Below are 6,529 nucleotides of genomic sequence, written 5' to 3'. Positions count from 1 at the left end.
CGCGCGTGCCCCGCCGGCGACTGGCCGCACCTGCCGAGCCGCGCCGTTGCCGCCCGCCTGCGCCGCAGCCGTCCCGCGTCGCTTCGCCTGTGCTGCTGCCTGCTGCTGCCGCTCCGGGCTGCCGCTGCTAGCCACCGCCCGACGCCGGCGCTCGCCGCCGGCGCCCCGCCGCGCATAACAGTCGCCCAGGTTCAGGCGAGGCCGACGCAGCTGCCCCTGCCGGACGCGGGTGTGGGGGAACTCGCGCCCGACCTCGAGCCCTTCCCGACGTAGCCGCCGCCACCAGGTTCCTGCCGACGAGCTTCCACGCGCCGACGCTCGCCGTCCGCCTCTCCTATGAAGTTGACTTTGATGCCACGTCAACGCTAACAGAAGGGCCCGCCTGTCATAAACACGTTTAAATTGTCTAAACTAGACATTATTTGAAAGTGGTAGTTTTTAGTCACAAAATTAGAAAATTTTGATAGTTTTCGGTCACTTTTTTAAAGTGGTATTTATGTGGGACGCAAACCCCTAAAGTGGTAGTTTTTTGTCAATCACTCTCCCTTTTTTATTGCAAAAAGAGGACATGATACAGCAAACTTTTTAAAGTCGGGTTTTAAGAGCATCTCCAACAGCCGCCCGACGCGCCGCGCGCTAAAAACTCATTTTCTGCGCGCCGTTCGCCTGGTTTGGCGCGGCCGGCAACGCTTGCTCCAGCAGCGGCGTGAGAATTAAGCGCGCGCGTAGCTCCATTGGCGGCGCAAAAAGGCAGCGCGCGCTATACATTGCATACATTTTTTTAAATAAAACTAAAATAAAATTCATAGATAAAAAAATGATACATAGATATTTTACGTAGTTCCATAGCTAGATAGATAAAAACTACAGTACTAAATAGTGCAACTACAACCTACTCCCAGTCGACGACACCATCATCATCATCACCATCCTCGCCGCTATCATCCGAGGTATCGAGCCATATGTCCAACCAACGATCATCCTTAGGCGCAACGATCGTCTGCCCACCATTCTCCACGATGTCGCACTGCGATATCGCCAGGGCCTTCCGCCGACGCCTGTCCAACCGCCGCTCGTGGCGCCTTTGCTCGTCCTCCTCGCGGCGCCTTGCCCAGTAGGTTTGCTCATAGGTGACGTCCTCTGGGTGGCCCCGGTGCCACTCCGCCATGACCGCTCGTCCTCCTGGGCGACGAGGAGGCAGCACTGTCGGTCGGCATGCTCCGCACGGTCTTCTGCCGTGTTAAGACGAGGCGGCGGGGCACGGTCCAGCGCCTGTTGGAGCGTGTAGACGTCCTGGAAGTTCATCTGCGCGCGCGGCCTGCCTAGGCGCCACGCCGCCGCGTCGTGCGCGCGGGCGGCCTCGCGCGCCGTTCCGAAGGTGCCGAGGCCGAGCCGAAGTTCGCAGGAGCGTATCTCGGAGTAGAAATCGTCGTTGGGGCGCTGGCGGACGCCGCGGTAGCCCGACGCTGATCGGCGGCGTGGCGGCATGGTGGCGCGCCGGTGGTAGGGCGCTGGAGCGGTGGGGGCGCGCGTGGCAGCGGAAGCAACGAGGAAGCGGTGGAGGCGCGCGTGACAGCGGAAGAGGAAGGGAAGTGTGTGGAATAGGCGTGTGGCGAGCGCCACAATCTAAAGGCGCGCCGGAAGCGATGCGTCAAAAATAGCACGCGAGTTGCCGCTTTGTCCCGCGCGCGCGCAAACGGTTCCCGCGCGCGCGACTTTCCCGCCACCGCTGGAGCGCGCCGAAACGTGCCACGCGCGCAAAAAACTCGGTTTACCCCGCGCGCGCCTTTTCGGGCGGCTGTTGGAGATGCTATAAGAAAACTCACTTAGACATAGGATTTTCCGCTACAAATCATACATCAGATTCCTTTTGCAAAATGAAAAAAACATATGTCTGATTTTTTTTTAGCATGTAAAATCGAACGGCCCATAAAACACCAGTTTTTTAGCATTTCCGTAGATATATTAATCATACCACCTAGAAAGCATATTGAGTTTCCTGGGACTGACTCTCTTCTTCCACTCGAACAGGCTGGCGATGTGCTACGTAAGCCGCTCCAATGCAGGAGCTATCCTAACATTGTTGACCATCAATGAGAAATAATGAAGGTCATGGCCTTGGCAGATCATCGCCATGAAAAAGTCATCACAACCAAATGAACCACATATCCAAGAGTCTGACCTCCAATAAATCGCACATGCCTAACGCCAATACCAAGGGCGCTCCGACATGGCGGAGATGAGGCCGAAGGACACAACTACGAATGGCAGCTACCACCGCCATGTCGCCGACAAAGCTAGCAAACCCTAGCCTGACTATCCAAAAAGGACAACAAGAATCCAGACCATCGAAGGTGCCACATACAACAACATCAAGATGAGAGGGCTCGAGAAAAATTCTGTCCTTGGCAGACGCTGCCACCGCCATCACCGGAGAGACCAAAGTGACGGACAATGATGACCTATCAAAAATACCCAAAATTGGGAAAACCACATCTTTGCCCGATATATAAGAGCCTCTCTGTGCTCCCACACCGGCAATGCTTATAAGGAGTATGAGGGGGTGGAAATCTAACGGCAAAGGTAAAGTGACGACGCAACACGTCCAATATTGCCTCTCGGTAGGGTTAGGAGAGGAAATTATTTGGGACTTATTACTTAAACCAAGCTTTTAATTACAAAACATTAATATATTTTAGTAGAATTGTGTTGGCCATATCGTCCTGGTAAATCTATTTTCTATTCCATTGGCGCAATGACTCAACACATATGCTTACATTAAATAAAGAGAGGAATTAGGGCACATAGGGGCACCGAGTTCCTCGCGCGTCCTTTTATTTGGCTTTCAATTTTTAAACTTTCATATCTTCTGAATAGAAAATCCAAATTAAAATTTGTTTTCTTATTCATGTTCCTCGTGATGAGAACTTTCAAATAAGATCATTTTAAATACATTTTGATGAATTTTGGAAAAAATGTTAAGTTTCAATTCTGAAACTTGGTACTCGCAATTGAGAAAAATCAGAATTTTCAAATAAACAATCACAAGTTTTAACGATTAAAACTTAAAATGTATTGTACCATTATGCGGGATTCAACTTCACAAATCGCGAGGCAATCGAGTGGCCGGTCTGGGCTTGGCAGGTGCGTGCCCCTGCGATTTCCAATATTAAATAGACATGTCGAAACATGACTCTGCAGCCGGTACGAGGCATTACACTACATGTCATGTTCGAGCAACCATCAACGAGGTGTGAAATCCATAAAAGACTAGGGAAAATGAAAGGTAAAGTCGCACACAACCATCTAAAATGCGACTAAAACAATGAACCCTCAATTAGGAAATTTTGGTTATTGAAAAACAGCCCCATTGGAAAATGCGGCCGAAAAAACAACCATCTGAAATGCGTTTAAGAAACACATGGTTTTTTTTTGGAACATATGGTGTTCTTTGTTCTGTTAGTAGATAGAGATGTTCTTCTGGCTAATCGCTCACACGCATTTTGAAGTTTCAATAATTATTATTACTCCTTGTAATCGGAGAAGTGAAATAATTTCAAATAATATGTTTTCACTCGAGTAAATTGCTGAAAGCTACCACATTTGTGGCTAGGATACTGCAAAACTACCACTTTTGTCAAAAATCACAGAAAATCACCAACTCCGAGGCAAGTGAGTAACAGATTGCACTAAACGAGCTGCAAGCCGCAACTAATAGGAAAAGTTACAAGGCTGGCCCACCTGTCGGGTCCACTTGGCATATCTACATGGACAATACGCTGATGTGGCCAAGGGTCCCACATGACAGCCCCACTCCTCTTACATCTTTCTTCCCCTCCCTCTCTCCCCCGTTGACTCCGGCCCTGCCCCGACGGCGACAACCCCGACTCCTGGTTCTCGGCGAGGTAGGCATGCGAGGTCAACGGTGAGCAGCGCCGCTTCAGCTCCGGCGAGCGCGCCTCCCGTCGAGGCAGCCATGCTGGCGGCGCACGAGCCCGGTGAGCCGTGCCCGGAGCCCGAGCTGCTGAGCAGCGCCGCTCCAGCTCCGACGAGTGTCCCTCCCGTCGAGGTAGCCATGCTGGCGGCGCACGTGCCCAGGGAGCCGTGCCCGGAGCCTGAGCTATCGGAGGCAGTCCTGCCGCGACGCCGCCTAATCTGTTCCTGCCGTCTGGATCCCGCGCACGCACGGGGTGGTCCCGGTGCCCGCGGCCGAGATCCGGCTACAGCCGCCGGGATCCACCGTCGGGCCCTCGGCGGCTCCTCCCTTTCCTCCAGCCGCCTCCCATAAACGCGATCGCCCAGTGGGAGAAGGCTGGGTCGGCTGCCCGTGTCCCAGTGAGAGAAGGCCGGGCCGAGTGCGCGTGCCCCAGCGGGAGCACCGCAGCCATGGACGCACCTGAGATGCACCACCGCAGCCCGCCGCTTCCGCTGGATCTCCATGGCCGCACCTAAGGAGAACGTGGAAGGAGAAGTGGATGGGAAAGAAGAAGAGAGGGAAAAGGAGGTGGGTGGATGACATGTGGGACCCACGTTCCACCTCATCAAAGTGTACACATAGACATGCCATGTTGGACCGACAAGTGGGTCCCACCAGTTAGTTTTGCTATTTGTGCGAGCTAATCTGTGAATCGGTGTGATTTGTTACTCACTTGCCTCAGAGTTGGTGGTTTTTTGTGATTTTTGATAAAAGCGGTAGTTTTGCAGTACCCTAGCCATAAATGTGGTGGCTTTCAGCAATTTACTCTTTCCACTCAGATATTTCCTGGCTTCGTCCCTCTGCTTGATCGATCTCGAGCGTTTCAAACAGGCCCGGGCAGAGAAAACTAAACTTTGTGGCTAAAGAAGTGAAGAACTCATGCAGCTGGAAAGAAGAAGCCTTCTCTATCAGAAAAACTGGGAAGAAGCGGCCGGCCTGAGTGCGTGTTGAACAAAACCGAGCGACAGCTTCCAAAGCATTTTGCTTTGGACAAGTTGAGATTTAGACTCCCCATTTGCTTCTTTTCTGGGACAGTCATCATCGCCAAGCACCGGTTGTCAAGTAGGTAGGCGCCTTCTGTCTAGGCCAACTTTATAAAAGGAAATTTAAAATACATACGCAAAAAGGGAGAGGTCCATCACGACATGATCGAGCCCCAAGACGACTGTCTAGCCTGAATAAACAAAATAAAATAGAGAAACTCAAAGACTGTCTCAATAATTAAGAGGGGCAAAAATAGATTTGCCTGAAGCTGTTCCAAGTTTTTCGATGAGTGCTCAGCATGCCAACAATGTCAAGCTTTTAGTCCCCAGGAGATTAAAAATGGACATGCTTCTTCCGCACTCTATCGGATGGGAGTTTTAAACATTATTTCTTTTTGTTGCTGTGGGCAGGCAGGCGGAGTGGGTTCCCAGCTCCGACCAAGACAGCCTGTGTGCCGGACCCTCCAATCATACGCTTTTCAATACTATATGTACAATAAAAATGAAGAAGAATATCCAATCATATGCTCTCTTCAACCCCTGATGTGTCGTCATGGCTTCAAAGATAGTTTTATTCTCACATCAACATTTTGTACGTCACGGTTGCTTTGCCTGCGAAATGGGGCGCACGGAGTCGGATTAGCTGAACCGCCACGGAGTATTACCGTATTAGAATTATGAGAAGAAGTTAAAATTGACACTCTCATCTGCGCTTACATCAGCTGTATCTATCCTTGACATACACCGTGAGTCATAAGATAGAAGGTGAAGTGGAAGAGTAATTAAAGAAGAGTGAGATATTGTATGTAATTTGGAAATGGTTCTTGCTCACGGCTTTGACGTCAAACCTCGGGTAGAGCTATTCGCGCCTGGAAGAGGCATCCACCAATTCTATAAAGTAGAACACATTAGCCGCCCGCTTTTCGGTTGGAAAGTAAGGGTTGAAGAAGGGCAATCACTCGTTCTTAAAACCAACATTTTTAAGTTTAAGATCAAAGAGTCGGACAGATAAAAAAGGAAGAGCTCCCCATTCCTGGTTCTCTTGTCACTGGATTCCCCCGAACCAAAAGAATCCTTAGAATAGATATAATTGTGCATGCTATGATGTAGAAGAAGCTGACAAAAGTTCACAGTTAAATTGTCTAAAAAGAAAATAAGTACATGCAATGGATAAGACATCTGAAAACATGACGAGAAACCATGATAAGGTTAGGGAGCTCCAAAGGCCATGGGCCCAACCATAGACCATCTTCCTCCCGTACGGCCTCCATTGGTGATTGTTGTCACTCACCCCAACCACCTTGCCAACCAAAATTGCAAGTGTGCCGGGTTTTCATAGTGGTTCCACTCCTTCATTCACAGTATAGAGGTTATTATCCAAATGCATGGCTAGGGTCCCATATGTTGGTGGTGTGGGGGGGCTTACTGCCACCCAAATCAACGAGACACTATGGAATTCAATGCCAACTCGCGAGGATTATGGGTGGATAGACTGTGGCGACATGAGATGCCTCACCAAGACTCGAAGGTAACTAACTTAGGTATCCCATCGGTTCACGTCATGTCAAGG

The sequence above is a fragment of the Triticum aestivum genome, chromosome 1B (assembly GCF_018294505.1).
Source record: "Triticum aestivum cultivar Chinese Spring chromosome 1B, IWGSC CS RefSeq v2.1, whole genome shotgun sequence".
Taxonomy (NCBI): domain Eukaryota; kingdom Viridiplantae; phylum Streptophyta; class Magnoliopsida; order Poales; family Poaceae; genus Triticum; species Triticum aestivum.
The sequence above is the reverse complement of the archived record's forward strand: the minus strand, read 5'-3'. Positions refer to the sequence as shown.